This window comes from Oreochromis niloticus, linkage group LG9 (assembly GCF_001858045.2).
Source record: "Oreochromis niloticus isolate F11D_XX linkage group LG9, O_niloticus_UMD_NMBU, whole genome shotgun sequence".
In the NCBI taxonomy this organism is placed as follows: Eukaryota; Metazoa; Chordata; class Actinopteri; order Cichliformes; family Cichlidae; genus Oreochromis; species Oreochromis niloticus.
The window spans coordinates 11247363-11265067 of record NC_031974.2 but is presented as its reverse complement, the minus strand read 5'-3'; the positions used below and the strand labels follow the sequence as shown (position 1 = coordinate 11265067).

General features: G+C 38.1%; 1 protein-coding gene across 4 annotated transcripts in view; it reads left to right on the top strand.

Moving 5' to 3' along the window:
- The window catches only part of dpp6a (dipeptidyl-peptidase 6a), a 248968-nt gene that overhangs the window by 68909 nt on the left and 162354 nt on the right, over positions 1-17705 (top strand). The gene's annotated exons all lie outside the window — the stretch shown is intronic.

Sequence of the window (17705 nt, the reverse complement as noted above, 5' to 3'; positions counted from 1 at the left end):
TGCTGCCGCTCTCCGCAGTGCTGAAGGAATAAATCCACAGAGCAGGTTTAATGGGGCCACTTAGGTTTGTTTGTGGTAGATTTATTAAAAAAAACAAAACAAACAAAAACCCACTATTTTTGCATTCCCGTAAACACATTTTTTTTTTAAAATCTTTACATTTAAAATTATACATTTAACCGTGAACTGAGGTGGACCACATCACCGTTAAACCGATACCAAACATATAGTATGAAAATTATTAGACAAATTTTAGAAATTTTTTTTTTCTTGATTTAAAAATATAATTGTTTTTACATGAAACAAGTAAACAAAATGAACAAACAGGGGCACAAATATACTGCAAGTGGGTCAGTTTATTTAAAAAACAAATAAAGTTTTGTAAAACAAATATTCCCATTTAATAAAGGAGCTCATCTACTGTCACAAAAGGATGGGGTTAAAAAATGGCACTTTCTTGCTAATTTTCTAAACCACGTATTTGTCTCATACCCCATTAGAATAAGAATTAAAATAAAGCAGCTGCTGTCAGGTGGCAAAAGTAAAGCTGTTGATGGAGAATCAACAATTTGTCAAAAAGCAATTTGTCAGAAGATGAAAATGAATCAATTAAAAGACAAAGAAGGAAATACTTTAGTCTAGAGTTGTGAATGGTTTGACGATCTTCAGACTTTGAAATCAAGGTTACTCCAGATTTTGAAGTCAAATCTTATGTTTGCTTTAATGGCTGAAATCTTGACAACTTTGTTTGTTTGTTTGTTTGTTTGTTTTTAATTAAACTTAGGGAAAACAATTTTGCATTTTTTCTTTTAGTGATACTTTCTTGCCTCATAAATTTCTAGTTATTTCCCCTGTCTAACTGTATGTCAACTGCAGGATACAGCTCATACACCATCATAAGCCAAAGTTTGGAATATGGCTGCATTAGAGTTAGTGGTGCTATAATCTATTTTAAAAAACAGAACTTTTCTGTTTTCTTTTCTTTCAACAAATCTGTCTGGCCTGTGTAGTCATCTCTCAACCCTGGTATTTGAAAGGCATTAACTTAATCAATGTTGAGGTGGTAAAACATGCAACTACACTTTGTGATTTTTAAAAATTTATTTATTTATTTTTACTCTATGGTGACAATAAAGAAGCATGCCTTTAATCCCTATGTATTTGAGATATGGCTAATTTTGAAGATGGAGAGATTTGGTCTGTTAAACAATGAAACCAACTAAGTGCCTCTTAGGTTTTGGTATATTTAGTTTTGGAGCTTTCACATTAGAATTATACAAATGCATGTACAGATTGGTGACAAAGAGTATAAGTTATGTTAGTAAGGTGCTGGGTTGTAACGTGCCACCAGAACAGCTTCATTGCCCCTCAGCATTGATTCTAAAAGTCTCTGAAAGTACAAGAGAGAAACTCATTCGGCGTTTTGAAGTTGCTGAATAAGTTGGTACCAATCTGCATATGATCCATGTCATGTTCATGCTGATCAAATCATTTAGTGACCCCTTATTTCCTCTGGATAGAGAGCGATACTGTCATCCTGGGTAAGATCACTTCACTCAGGGCAGAAATATTTATTATAAGTGATTAATCCGAATGTCCAACTAACCTTCCCACTACAATATAGAGCCACTGGTTCCAGATCCACTTCATGCAGGGGTCTGGATCAAGTTTTTTTTTTTAGGTTTCAGTGGTCTGTTTCTAGTGTTTTTCAGTTATATCCTGCTAGCTGTCTTGCTGCAGACTCTAATGTTGTACAGGTGCAGCAAGAGGTGTAGAGGTAAAACGGTGGTTGAGCTGTGCATGAATATAACATGAGGTTGATTTATTGACTGGTGGTCATGTCTTTATGTTTGTTGGTGCAGGGAACTCGAACATGATCTGAAATCAATATAAACAGTGATGTATAGTCCATATATATCCACCTGAGAGCATGGTGTGTGATACTGCAGAAGAAAGAGTTTTGAATACAGGCCTGTTCAGTGATCGTGGCAGGGGAAAAAAACACAGTGTTTTCACTGGTTCAGTTTTTAAGTGCTCTTACTATTTAAACTCATATCTAAACAGTACTCTTATATCGCTTCTGACTAGAGCACATTTTGAATGTCAGTCCAAGCTTTGGCGTCTCTCCAGCTGCGTGGCCTTAATAAGTGAGTCTGGTGGAGGTGACATTTACATCATGCTGTGTGGATGAGAACTAAAGCCCACTGGGATGAAGAGCTCATCCAGTGACTCGGGCTTCCCACAGCGCCACCACACAGCTCAGCCCTGCCACTTCAAAACTTTACCCAGCATTTTCTCCTCCTCTGCTGCTCCACCCTTACACTGCACTTTCTGTGTGACTCTTTTTATACTGGCTTAAATTTGAGCCCAGTACCTACGAGGGGAGCCTTACATTGTGGAATTTGCATGTTCTCCTCATGCTTGTGTGGCTTCTTTCCTGGGTAATTTCATTTTTTCCCACAGTCCAAAGACAGACTGGCAACCTGTCCATGCTGTACCCCATGTTTCACATTATGACAGCCGGATTATGCTCCAACCTCACTGCTCATCCTGAATTGGATAAGTGAAGGAAAATGGATGGATAAAATTTTTCATCAGACTTCTAAGTCAGTTCTGCTGCAGTGCCTGTCTCCTTTTGTTGTGCTTCCTTTTTGTCTGATTGGTTTTTTTTGCTTGGTTATGGATAGATTGTCAACTTCAGAGCCAGTCAGACAGAGCAAGGGTGGAAAAAGGGTAGAACAGATCATTGTACCCATAAATAACAAAACATAATGAGTACAATGAAGAATACCTATTTTGGTAGGTGTTGATTTCAGACCCCAGAGGACATTAAAAGGCTAAGAAATAAGATTAAAAAATTAAAATGTGGTTATTTTACATACATTTGCATTAATGGTATTAAGTCTTAACTAATATTTGCTTTTGTGTAACATGCTGGATATTTTTAGAACCATCTGGGAGGTTTAGAGAGCCGAGTCTTTCAGGTGGGCCTTTTAGAAAGTCAGACAACTCCAAATTTGACTAAGGGCTCCAACATGTGAAAAAGGTTGGCGGCTGCTTGTTTAATCCTTTATTAATGTAGCTGTCACATAAATGCAGTGGATTAAAATAAACAAGGCACTTTAAAAGTAGCATCCAATAAATTAAGCACCATATCCTGTGCAGTATTTTAGAACTAATATATCTGGTTGTCTTGCTCCACTATGATGAAATTTTTTAGCTACTTTGGTGTTATAATGTGAGAAGATATAGTTTTACATGCTGCAAGATAGATTATAGATAGGCAGATACTGTATAAATGACACACGCTAGATTTATCGCAGAATTAGTTCATAGTTGTGGTACTACAGCCACTAATTAGTACCAACAGAATTATTGAATTACAATATTATCATATTAGATTGCTTATATAAACTCCTAGTTGTATAATAAGTTGCTGATCAGTGTTTGTTCTCACTATGAGGACTCCATACAAAGGAATTAGTCTCCCTCAAAGAGACAATGCATTTAAACAACTCATTATCGCTTTTGTTTGGCATGAGCTTGACTTATTCTCTACTGTGGGCTAAATCCTTCTCTGTCAATATATTTGATAGTGATCTTAGTCTGAAATCCCCTCTGATAACGATTGCAGGCTGGTGGAACAACTCATTACAATCTAATCAAACATGTTTGGGGGTTTTTTCTCTTCCCAAAGCTTTCTCTGTACAAGCCTATGCTATCTGCAATATGCTTTCGGGATATATACGGGGGATCAATTTTAATGTTGAAGCAACTTCCACTGTCATCTGCTAACACTAAGCAGATCTCAACTATGGAAAAGCAGAAATATGAAAAGTTCAGTCTTCCAGTATTATGTAGCCTTTCACCCTCTGTTAGTCCAGTGGAAGCCTGATTACATGCAAAGCCTTTGGGTTCCCACTTGAGCCTATTTCAGCCTCATTATTTAGATATGTCCTCGAATGGCATGTAAACCTGCAAAAAGTAGAAATGGATCTTTGTTTTTTTCTATCAAACTCTCATCCCTGTGGTGTGATTTTGTTTTTTTCCTCAGCAGGCCCCATTACATGAGTAGACACCTCGTCTTTGTTTGTCCGTGTCCACTACAATCAGCACAATCGTAACGAGACTCGAGAGAGATCTGGCGAAGATTCAGACCTCTAGCAAACAGAGACGTGCGAGCGTTTTTGTGTGATATATGTGTGAGTGTTGGGAGGCACACAGTCCCACAGTTCTACTTTTTTTTACCCTCTCCTAACTCATCTCACTTGTTCTGCCTTCTAATGGCTTCGCGCCTGCACTTTGCATTAAAAAGGATGAGGAGGGGGGAGAAGGGATAAATCCACAACTGCACATTAATGCTCACACACACACCAGTTCTCTCCCCCTTTCTTTATCTCTCTGTAAAACACACACACACACGCACATGCGGACAAAATGAGGATATTTTTCAGGGTATGGATTATGAGACAGCCGAGCCCTGAAATGCCCTTTTAATAAGCTGGCCAATATCAGATTTCATTTTTACGATAACACGAATAATAATGATGAAAAACAGTAAAAAATGAAGCAGTAAATGTACTCTGTATCAAAGAATGTGCTTCTTATATCTTTTTTTTCACTGTGTCAGCAGACGCGGAGGTTACTTTGGAGTATAATAGTTCTCTAAATAAGTCATGGGAATCATTTTTTCCTCACACTGGGCAAACAGAATTCAGCTTATTTTTTTACACTACCATCCTCATAATTGTAATCTTTTCTATATTGCTTTGAATTCAGCATATTCATGACTGTGACTAGGCTTCTCTCATGTTATCTAAATCCCTTGCCTACTATGCTAAAACCTGCAACATATCATATTTTTGACTATCTTGTCTTCATACTATGATGACACTGTTTACTGTATATTAAATGAATAATTTGAACAAACAAAATCCTATATGAGGTGTTTGAGTTGATATTCTTTGTTTGGTTTTCACCAAATCTCCCACTATGCATTATGTCTATTTTGTCTGTCCAAAGGACATTGTTACTAGATTCTTGTGGTTTGTCCCCATGTAATTTGCAAACCTTAGCCATGCTCTCGTGTCCTTTTTAAAAAGAAGAGGCTACTACTGGCAACCTTTCCAAACAAGGCATACATGTTCAGTCTTGTACTGTCATGAACCTTAACATTTAACATGCCAACTGAGGTTTGTAGAGTCTGAGGTGTTGTTCTTCGATTTCTTGCAGTTTCTGTGAGTTTGCATGATGAGATCTTAGGTTGAATTTGGGACAACTTGCTGAGAAGACTGGCATTGTGGTTAACACATATTTCAACGTTCCAGACCAGCAAACTGCCAAAATGTCTGCCTCTATAGAGAGAGTATTTGATTAGCATTGTACCCCCACAGAGTGAAATGGTGGAAATGTGAACATTAGATATAGCATAAAGGGCAGATGTAGCTTGTCAATCACTAGCCATTAGCCGATGAGCACACCCTGGATAATCCTCCATTCTGAAATTTAGAAAGGAAAAGTATCCAGTATGACCAAAATTTACAAAACATATTTAATATGTTATTTAGTATGACCCTACATGAGTGATTTCAAGAAAGTGATTATGAAGATCAAACCTGTCAAGGCTTCTTAATGTCTTTTTTGCAACCACAAAGATCACAACCTGGTGGCTCTTACAAGAATGTAGGAGCCTCTCTGGAACTCATAACTTATTTTCAGTTCATAGTTGTAACATGAAGTAAACTGCAACAGTCTGGACTGTGGTTAATTTGATAAAGAGAACAGTACATGTAAGTAGCTATGGCCAAGTGGTAACCTCTTAAATGTAAGCGTATAAAGGTAGCAACTGTCTTGTATTCCCAGAGAACTGGTCTTAATTAGTTTAGAATAATGAACTACGGCTAGCCTCATTCCGTCTCATTACAGAAACGGTGTTTGGCAGGGTTTGCCTTCTTTTGTGTTGATTAGTTAACAGTCAGTGAGTGATCAATAATGGCACTTGAAGGATAGAGTCATCAGTCTACACACTCGATTCATGGTGGCATCTGGAGATCTTTGTGCGTGTGTGCATTTGTAATGTGACTCAGTCAGAATGTTTACAGTTTCTGAGTGCTTTTTAGATTCCTGCAGTATATCCTCGCAAAGACAAATGATAGAATGAAAGATGGGGAAACACCTGTCACAAATCCTTGTCCAGTCAGAAAAAAGCACATTTAATTGTTCCTGCTTGTCTACAGTCAACAATTGCTTTTCTTGATTACTGTCAAGTCTAAATATCAGTGACAAGCCCCTTTGACCTCCAGCTCTGTTTTCTCATCTAGCTAATTTCTCTTTCATCAGCAAGTCCTCAAACACTTATTGTTGAGCAAACATGACAGAAGCATGTGCACCATTTTCCCCAATGATAAATTATGCAGCCAGCGGAGTGGAAAATGGTAGTATGGTTTATTTATTGTTCAGAAGCCCTTGATAAGCAATCAGGTACACATTATAGTGGTGGCCTTGGGGGGGTATTTGTTGTAATTCTTCGGGAAACATGTTAGACTGTATATAAAAGATAGATTTAGCCACCCTGATGTCACCCTTAATATTGAGTGTCTGTGTGTGTGTGTGTGTGTGTGTGTGTGTGTGTGTGTGTCTGTCTGTCTGTCTGTCTGTCTGTGTCATGGACAAGAGTGAGGAGGCTAAATTATCAGCTAACATTAGCATGGTTAGTGATTAGTAATGGTCATGCATGTACTATGTATGCATTACACAGACAGCTAGTTTGTTATTTGTGCTAACATACAGAGCAAATTGTAGACCTCCGCGGGAAAACTACAGTAGATAGTTGGATATGCTGTTAATGCTGTTAATTTTCAAATAATTGCATTAAAATTGGTGATCCTTAGTAGATAGTCTGGGTATATACTCCATGTAGTATCCACCTATCACCTGCCTAACAACGCAAACAAAAGAACTTAAATTGGTGAGTTATAGGGGTGGGCGATATAAACGATATAAATTTGGCCAACGATAGAGATTTTAACTATATCGCTCTATCGCGATAGCGCATGTCGATGATGTCATCAAGCTGTGCCTGTTTTGGTCGAAAGCATCGCAGCGGCTACAACCTTTATCATCTGCAAATTATGCCGGGCGACAGTCATAGCAAAGAGATGAAGCACTTTTGACATATGGGGAAAGCCAAAAACTGCGCTTCCTCCACTTCTGTAACATTGATTCATTAATGTTGAATTCTCTCGCAGCTGTTCTATTCCCATGTGGTTGCAGTATATTAATAACTGACCTTGTATTGTGGATGAATAATCTCAGTTGTTCTTATGACTGAAGTTTGGCCCGTGTATAGCATCCTGCTATGCGATTGCATTTGTCCCTAACCACCAGAATCCCTCACGTTAACGTTTATCGAGTGGGAAAAAAAGTTGGCGTTCATCCTCCAGCTTCACTCTGCTAATGTTATGCTAACATAGCTGTGTCGCTAGCAATCACGTAGCACAACATTATATACCAGGTAGTCCAACTTCAGTAACCCTGCAAACGCCACTGCTGTTTAGTTTCCTGTCTTGGAAAGTGGAAGTGATAGCAGAGCTGAACGTTTTAATTAGTTTCAAAAATCTCTCAGTCAGAACATGGTATGTCATGTTTAGGTGGAAACTAGCGAGCTAACTTCCTGTTAACTTCTAACTCCGTTAAATGTAATAAATTCTGTTTTCATGGATGCCTGGATGTTAAACTTAACTGTTACACCTGGTAAAGCAGCAACGCTGATGATTTTATTAAAGATGGAAGAATTTAGACTGTTTTTAACTCTCAGTGTTCGTTTCACTTTGGGACCTGAAGCGGACGGAGTTTTGGACTCAGATTACTCCGCGAAGCTCCTCACCACGGCAGCCATAATGCTCTGACATAAAAAAAATTTTTTAACAGATTTCTGCACGCCAAAATCTGTTCGAGGTCAGTAAGCACAACCAGAATTCATACATAAGGCACACGGTCGATTTTTGAGAAAATTAAAGGATTTTAAGTGTGCCTTATAGTGTGGAAAATAGGTTATACAGAAGAAAAGAATATATCGCGATATATATCGTTATCGCACGTGCTTCAAATTATATCGCGATACGGATTTTAGGCCATATCGCCCAGCCCTAGTGAGTTATATAAAATTCACAACAGCTTTGCAGTCATGTTGAAAAAGTAAGTGCACCCTATTATTTCAGTAGCTTGTAAAGGCACCATTAGCAGCAATAACATGAATTAATTAGTTTCTGTATGACTTCATCAGTCTTTTACACCAGTGTGGAGGCGCTTCGGGATGTTTTTCTTTGCAATGTTGGTTCAATTTTTCCAGGTTGTCAGACATTTGTTGTACAGCTCTCTTACTGCTGCATCTGGATGAGGTCTGGGCTTTGACTGGGTCATTGCAACACCTTGATTCTTTTCTTTTTCAGTAATTCTGTTTTAGATTTGTTGCTCTTATAGGGATCATTGTCCTGTTAAATGACCCACTTTCAGCCAAGCTTTAGCCGTCAGACAGATGGCTTCACGTTTGACACTAGAATACTTTGATATATAGAGAAGTTCATGGTCGAGTGATTGAATGCAGGTCCTGTGGCTGTAAAACCACACAAAATCATCACCCCTCCATTACCGTGCTTGACAGTTGATATGAGGTGTCTGTGCTGATATGCTGTGTTTGGTTATCACTGTGCATTATAGTCAAATATCTCTACTTTGGTCTTGTCTGTCCAAAAAACATTGTTCCAGAAGTCTTGTGGTTTGTTCAGATGCAAGTTTCCAAACCAAAGCCATGCTGCAATGTTTTTTTTGTTGTTGTTTTTTTTCAGAGCGAAAAGGCTTTTGGTCCTCATCAGTTAATCAAGTGCATTTGATTAGCAGCACTACTGAAGCAATGAGGATGTTCCTTGGATCCTTTCGAATCCCCATTAGAAAGAAATGCAGTTTAATTTTCAGTCCTATAGGTTGCGGCTTGTGCATAAGCGAACATGGTGAGCAGTTTAAAATTGGAAGTAAACCTTTATGAATTGCTATACATAAACACTGGTATATACATTTGTGCGTATGTATGTATAGCAAAGCACACAAATGATTATGCGAACAGGTAAAATGTAAGAAAAAGCAGAAAAGCTGAATCCCTCAGCTTTCTCTTTAAACCTCTAACAGAGATTAAACATGCACAGAGGAAGGGCAACAACATGAGATAATCCTGTACAACTCACTGAAGGGCAAAATAATGTCAGAATCAAATTTGTCCTTTTTGAAAGCTAAGCTGCTGCCCAAAAATAATAGCAATCCTTGAACCAGGGGGAAAAAAATCTGCTGTCTTCCCTATCACTGCTAGGCTTTTGTCACCTCTGTCCAAAGCTGTATTTTGGGGGGAATAGAGAAGCTCCCACTCAGTAAACAGGGTATAGATGACTCTGAAAAGGGCTGTTCATCAATAGCAAGGTGGCACCATGTGTCTCACTGTTGACGTCTGCAACTCTCCAGCTGGTGCTGCATTTCTCTTTGTGTTGCCCCTGCTTGTCTGGCAGCTAGCTGACGATAACAGATGGTGGGCATTACTAAATTACTGACTTCATCTCAGTGTAAAATGAATTCATATCCGGCCTCTTCACGAGGCATTTTCACTGTGGGGAGAGACAGGCACAAGGGTGAGGAGGAGGAAGAGGAAAAAGGCAGGGAGGCATTCAACAAAATGTTTCTCCACTGGGCTTCAAGCAGAACTCCTTCCCGCCCTATCCATCTCTCTGACACATACACAAAGCTCTGCACAAATGCACACACAAACATACAAGCATAGGAGCTACACTGCGTTTCACTTTTATGGGTCAGAAAACTGGAGTGCTGATTTAGTCATTATTTATGACTGGACACAGTATTTCTAAGATTAGGGAGGAAACAGCAGAGAGGCACATAGCTCTGCAGCAATCTGCAAACAGCAAGCATGTTAACGAGTGACTGATGTTGGACATCAAACTCATCTCCATGTGGGACTTTCCTGTTATATGATGCCATTTGTCCACTCTTATTTGCTTAGAAGTTTGCTCCCAGAAGTGTTTGCACCGCACATCTATATTTAGCCGAACGTGTTTACCTCTGCAGGTTTGGTTAAGCGATTAGATGTGGTCCTAATGTGTATTGATGTGTCTGTTTTATGTGATTTAATGCAAAATACTATAAGTTACAGAACACTGTGAATCAAAGCAATCTGTAGAGCATATTTTTATATTGTTTTTTTATAGTGTCAGCTTCTTTAACAAACCATGAGGTAAATGATAAGAGCGTCTATGGATCTGAATGTGTCAGTGTCTCTCTGCCTTTGAGCTTTGTAAAGAAAAGGTAAGATGAAGTTGAAGTACCCTTGATGCACCACTAGAGGCTGTCCTGTTCCTATCTAGGAATGAGATGTGCAATATCTTAGGCAAAGGCTGAAATGTTCTGAAAGCGGGCTCTGCAGGGACTGAAGGCCAGTTATACAAAGTGAGGTTAAATCAATGATACCGAGGATGAAGGATGATGAAAAGAAAGTACAGAGACAGAGGGACAGAGAGAGGAATGCAGAGCCACAGACAAGATAAAGCATTTTGCCTTAAAGGCAAAGAGGCCAAAAGAGAAAGACTTGATCAGAACCAGAGGTGGATAATTGACGAGTATGTTATGTAATAAAAGATGAATAGCGTTCCCAGGAGACAATGAAGGGAGCATATGACCCAGCCTACTCAAGAGAGGCCTGATAAGTACAGCTGAACTGACAGACTCTCTACTTTTTGATGATTGGTTCTGTTTAAGGTTTACTGTTACTGCTAATGTTTGCTCTCATCATTGTGCAAAAGCTATGGCAACTTGGCCCTTTAAAAAAAAAATTTCATTCACTGCTAATATTCAGGTTTATATTCATCAAATGTGTGTTTTGTATGTGTCAGTCCCTTAACATTTTACATCTGTGTTATGCTGATTGCATAACAAAATTGCTTAACCCACTTAGTCACAGAGTGGCTGGAGCCAATCCCAGCTGACACAGGGTGACATTCTGAGGCAATAGGATGTACTTTCCTGTTTGCTGTAAATCCACACCACAGTTAGTACCCTGTCATATACAAAGTCTTAAGGCCAATGTGTGACCCACCTGCCACTGGGACCCAAACGTCAATACAAAACCAGTACATTTCAGAAAAAAATATTAAATCATAAATATTAACTCAATTTTTACATAAATAAATATATTTATACAAATATGTAACTGTAATTACTTGTGAGTAATTTCAAACAGAATTTCTGTTATTAGTGCAGCCCATCTGCATTGCCTTCCCGGCCCACCAGGGTTCACCTCAACAAATTTTTGGAATCAATGCTTTAACCGATTTGTCATTGAGCTTAAAGAAACTTAAAGTCTTCCAGAATTCCAGCAGACATGAAAAAAATGATTATGCAGAAATCTACACTGAGAGGTAAATGGACTAGCACTATTATAGGTACTATTATAGCTTTCTAGTTAATTTCAACACTCAAAGCACTTTCAGCTGAAAGTCATGTTAACGTAACCTCACACAGATATTCACACAAAGCTTTTATCCATACCTAATATTTTTTATTTAACATTTACACACAAACAATCCAATGATTGCATAAGAGGCAAGTCATTGCCCAAGGATTCTTTGAGATGTGGACTGGTAGAGTAGGGATCCATCCACCAACCTTCTGATTGATTTTTAACATAAGATGGCTTTATTTATCTAGCATGGAAAGGGAATAAATGACTTAAATGTTTATCTCATTGGCTACTAACCATATCTTTCCTTTAGACATTGATACTGGTATCCACACATCTCTGTTGTTGACATCTTTGACTTTACAGTGCTGCAAAGCCATAGACAGTATAAAAATCGCTATAACTTTAGCTAATGAGCCCATCATGGATAATCTTTCTTTATGCCTAAGACTGACTCAAATTAGCAAAATGAATTTAATATTTTATTCACTTTTACCCAAAACAAAAGATTGAATCCATAAAGTCATCAGTAAAGTGTTTATGAGGTCAGTAAACATACATACACTTCTATAAGACCAAAAATCTTTTTTGTAAACACGGCTGGCCATTAAAAAGAAGCTAGCTTTAAGGCTTTAACCTGAAACTATGCTCATCTTTTATGTCTATGCTTATAACTAGAGTAATGTTGCTGAAAGCCATTCTGGGAAATGTGCGATAGGAAAAGAATAAAATTCAACTGATTAACTACTGGCAGTAGATAAAAATGGATTATTTTGATAAGTGCATTTTTATGTTTGTGACAAGCTGTTCATTTTCAAATAAGCAAAAATACCAGCACTTATCTGGCTTCAGCTTCTGAGATGTTTCCTTATCAAATATGATGGCATTGGATTAAGGTTCATCACATATGCATAACAGATGCACGCACAAAATCATTGGCAGAATAATGCATAATAAAATTGTGGTTGGTTGCAGATTGATATCAGCAAAGCAAAATGATACTAAAGTGCTTTGGAAATTCTAACTGGATGCTGAGGTCTCATACTATGAAAAGAGCCTTTGGTTGTTTAGTGTTATAGGTTTTGAGACCTGACTAATCACATTTCACAATCATATAACTCATCTGTCTGGATGTCTTTCTGCAACATGACACTGATGAGCTGCAGAATCTAGTTTACAGCACTGGTTTATGCTTGGTGTGTGTTCAGATTAAGGTAATAAGGTGGCAAATTGTCAGTAAATGCCTAGTTTGTCATTTTATCACAGTTAACATTTTAAAAAAAGCTGATAATAACACAAGAAGATAAAAATTATTTTCCAAGGCTGGTTTTTGAGCTGTCACTGAAAAGCCTCAACATTATGCTCGCAACCCATTGCACCCAAAAGACCGTCACTATCAACCCAGTAGACAAAGTCGTCATCCATTTCAAAGAATGGAATGAGATCCTTTCTCATGATGCCTATAAAAAGAAAAGTTGCTCCCAGCAGGTTTTTCTCAGTGAGCCTACATCCAAGCAACTCAGCCGCTTCCTTTGGCAGATCCAAATGTTATACTGAGTCATTTAAATCTAGCTGAGTGAATAAGTGGTTGACAGATGAGGTACTAGAAGAAGGATCTTCAAAATCCCCATCACTAAAATGGTGTGCATGTGGAAACAAAACGTCATCAGACTCTTTCTTCCATCCCCTAATTTACTTAAACTGAATATGATATACTGTAGGTCTCACTGCTGATGACAGATTAGGGTAATCAATCATTTATTTTTGGAACTGTATCCATAAATATTGACTCAACAGAAGTAGCATTCATAAAAGTGTTTCTGTGCCTCCTTCTGTACTACTGGAACACCAAAACCCAGGCTCCTTTTCTTTTCCCTTAAATCATGCTTACAGTTGCCTCTTGTGAGAAAAAACGTGACGCGATAGAACAAAACGGGTGGTGTTTTTGAAATCAGTGACTCAAAATTAGTAAAGAATTAGAATTAGTGTTAGATGTCATACAGCAAATGTGATGCAGGGCGGTTTAATCAGCACATAAACGGATCATTACTGCACAAGGCGCACTATAAAGGGCAGAGTTTCTTTGTAATGACTGGTGACAGAAACACAGGTTTACACATCAAGACAACACAACCACCCACAACTCAACAAAGCATGTCTCTGTGCTGCTGTTATTTCTGCACATTCCACAGAAAAAAGAAGAAAAAAAATCTTGTTCCTGTTGTCTCTTCTAAACTTTGCTTTTTCAGTTGGATCCACTTTGCACGATGTTTCCGGCTGAAGCGCTTTTAACCACCCCAACCATAAGCACTGAAATCTCACGGGGTGTTCTGACATATTGTTCTTTGATGTAACAAAAAAAAAAAAAAATCGTGGAGAAGGGCTGCAGTTTATCTCTCAGTTCAGAGGTGGGTTGGGAATAGGAAATGACATGTCTCTGATTGTTGGGTTGCTCTGAGTTGAACATGGCAGCTCTGCGTTCATCTGTGAGAGGGAAGAGCGATTGTGCATTATTAATGCGGGCCGTCTGAAGAGACAAAATGTCGAGATTATATACAGACAGGGAACAATTTAAACTGTCACTGATGAGGGTGCAAGGCGTTGTGAAAAGGGTTGTATGCTGCACAGTTATTTCCATATGGTCCAAATTTTGCATTTCAAATTCCCTTATTTGAATTTTCACATTGTTATCCTTCCCTCTGTGATGAACAGGACTGTTGCAATCAGCTTTGTGCCCCCAGTCTTTCTATTTTTATAGATTCATTTTTGTTGTCAAGGACAAATTTTAGTTGTCATAATCAACCATTTAAATTTGACTCATCTGCTGCATTTCATTCAGTACTTTGAGTAGATTTCTCAATATTTTACACACATGCTTCTGAATCTGAAATAATAGCCAACGCCCAGCGGTGAGAGGACTTGAGCTCAAAAATAATACTACCATCATTTAGTCAGATTTTAAAACAGCCTTTCCTCATGTTGTTTTCAAAATGATGGTCTACTACAAAGAAAAAAAAGAAGGAAAAAGTCCCACTGACATGTAGTGTTAGTTAACAAACTAAGTTTCTGCTCATCCAGGTTATATTTGTCCTTTGATCCATTACAGTGCCAGGGTTGTTTCCAGAGTTCATCACAAACTGAAATTGCTTTCCTTTCCTTTCCACTGACCTGTTGAGATTTCCTGAATAGAACTGAGCCCCCAATCACCATCATACCTTCCTTTCTTCCTCCCCTGATCTATTTCCTTCTTTTCTTCTTCTCCCCGCTCGCCTTTTTGACCCGTTGTCCTGTTGAATGGCTTTGGCCAGCTGAAGCGTAACATTACATCAGCAACCTTGCCTCTTGTGTGAGACACGGGCTCGGGTCACGGCTGTGCAGACCGAGCTGAAATGAGTTGCATTGACTAGGATGTCTGTGTTTCAACCTTGTTATGCTCAGAAGCCAGGCTCTTGGTCTTCACCTGAAGGGCCTATTATCTTTATGGTTTAAAATCTTTTCAGTAGCCTCGTTATTTGTCTAAGAAGCGTAATTACTTACTAGAAACACAAAGCTACACAGCCCCACATCCCTACAAATTAGTTTACCAGCAGACATCTAATGCCAAAGTAGAAAGCTGTATCCACCTAAGGTGAAGAAATACGGTTGAGAAGTTTCCGATACTGAATTCATTTCCATTTTTCTTACCCACAAGTTAGTAAGGTAAAGTGAAAGCTGGAGAGAAGGCAGCATAAACACTGTTACAACAGATTAAATATAAACAACACAAACAAGCTAAGACAACTGTGCACATTACACAAGAGTATAAACAATATGCAGCATAAACTGGGAAGAGTTTCAAAACAAGTACGAACAAGTACGAACAGTACTTGTTTTGGAGGCAGACATATTTATCAAGACTGCCACTGTACAGGTTTCCTAAACTGATTTAAATTTACCACATGTAATGGGCTCTGACTGCTGTCAAGTTTTATAAAGCAGGAAGCGGCAGTGAAATTTAGAAGTTTTAGTCATAACTCAGGAAAATGCTATACAGTGTTTGCTGATTTCTGCTCATAGATAGTATAAAAAGTTTAATTGTGGCAAATTTCTGTAAACTTAAGCATTTTAGTTTGTTGGTTGCATAACTTAGAACATACATTGTATAAACTCTGACACATTTTTTTTTAGGCTCTAGTTCTGGAAGTTAATTTCATCTTAATTTTCTCAATTGATGTTTAAGAAAATCCTTACATGAAGAGTTTAAAGTCATGACCATAAATATTTACATCAAAATAATATATATAAATATATATATAATATAAGAGGAATGGGGGGTATAAGACTGCGTGCATAATTGATTTAAATTGTGAAGGAACTGCTCATCCCATAACTAATTCAAAATCCCAGATTTCACAGCAAATGGCTTCCAAGTTTAGCCAATTTAATCATTTTCATTATCATAGTGATAATGGTGGCCTAATGTTTATGGGTTTAAGTCTTCCAACAAATTTGTTGCCGCCCCATCTTGAATATAGGGGCCAAGATGTGCATTGCTATTCCACCTATATCATTTACATTGATATATGTTCATTAATATGCACTTTGCTTTTTAAAGGAATAAATTCATCTTGTTTTATATATGTGGCTAGAGAGCGGCCGCATATGTAGTATGCCTTATAAGTTACTTTTGATTTAAAGATCACGAATAGCACCTTCAAATTATAAATGACAATTTAACATTAGTACATTAGTATGTATATTTTTATCATTTCCTTTTCATTATCCTGCATCAAAATGCTGATATATTCCTGATATTGTAGCAATTACTTATTGTCCGCAGATTGGACATGCAATTCTTCTGTCTCTTGACATTGACAATGAGTCAGCTAAACAAGAGGAACAGTTGGTTATAAGCTGACATTACACCAGCTGATGTTAGGCTTGAGTGTACTAAAAGTCACACTCTCCCTACGATAAACATTTTGACATTCTCTCATTTTGTGTGCGTTTCTTCATTAAGTCCAACAATTTTAGATCCACTTCAAAGAAAGTTCCAGTTATGTCAGCTAACGGAGGCTAACTACAGCTAACAGAGGCTAACTGCAGCAGAAACAGCAGCTCTTATGGTCAGAAAAGTTCAGGATATGCTCAGCAACTCACCTCAGAATCTCAAAATAAGTAAGAACGTATCCGATGACAGAAGTGATACAGGAGTGAGTTTCAGTGATCCATCTTCTTATATTTGACTATTTTCAGTGAGTTTTACAACCTCCTCCACAATAAACGCATGTGAACAGCCAGCATATTGACAGATGAGGTAAACAACAGACTGACAGCCTACACTCACTACAGGTGAATGGCGACCAGAATTGTTTGTCCTCTAGTGGCCAGCGTAGCTAGAATCATACACTTGAATTGGAGGGGGGGGGGAATAAAACTGAATTCAGCTGACTGCAATATGCAACCTACTGGCATCTATTACTGGAATTTTAGATGCTGTACCTATAACCTAATTAAAACTGCAACCTTACAGATGTAGTTGTTAATATTGCAGAACTAAGTGTAAGAGAAAAAGACAATTTTATTTTTTAAAGAGTTATAAACTAAAAACACCCGAATGCATAGTTATGCTCTTGGGCGGGTTTCCCCAAATGCCCTCCTTTGTGGTTTGACAAATCAGAGAAGCTTGAAAAGAGATTTTAAAAACAAAGCATGTCGGTGGAGAAAATGCCCCTGAATTTTATTAGATTTCATCCGAATAACAAAAACACATCCTGCAATAGTATTACTCATATTGGCATAAAGACACACACACAATGATGTTGTATTTTGCTCACATTTTTCCCAGTCATAGATCTTGCATTTCTTTTTTTATCAAAAATTGATTTTTTTTCCCCCTAGGTTTCGCTTTCGCTCTCTCTTTCTCTCTCTTTCTCTCACTCACTTTGAAATCTATTAATATAACTTTATTTACACCTACTGGCACTCAGCTCATATCTGTGCTTACATGTGGCATGCAGACGGCAAGGACACACATTATGACTCATAGTCTGTAACAAATGACCTCAGCTCTTTTTATTTGTTTTGAATCCATACAGCCTTTACTGCACATTGTGAGGCCGTGACTTGGCTCATGATAAATTCACCTCCCTGTACGTGTGTGAAGAATTGCTCTCAGATATGAACCGAAGGTGATGGAAAAAATGCTGGTTTT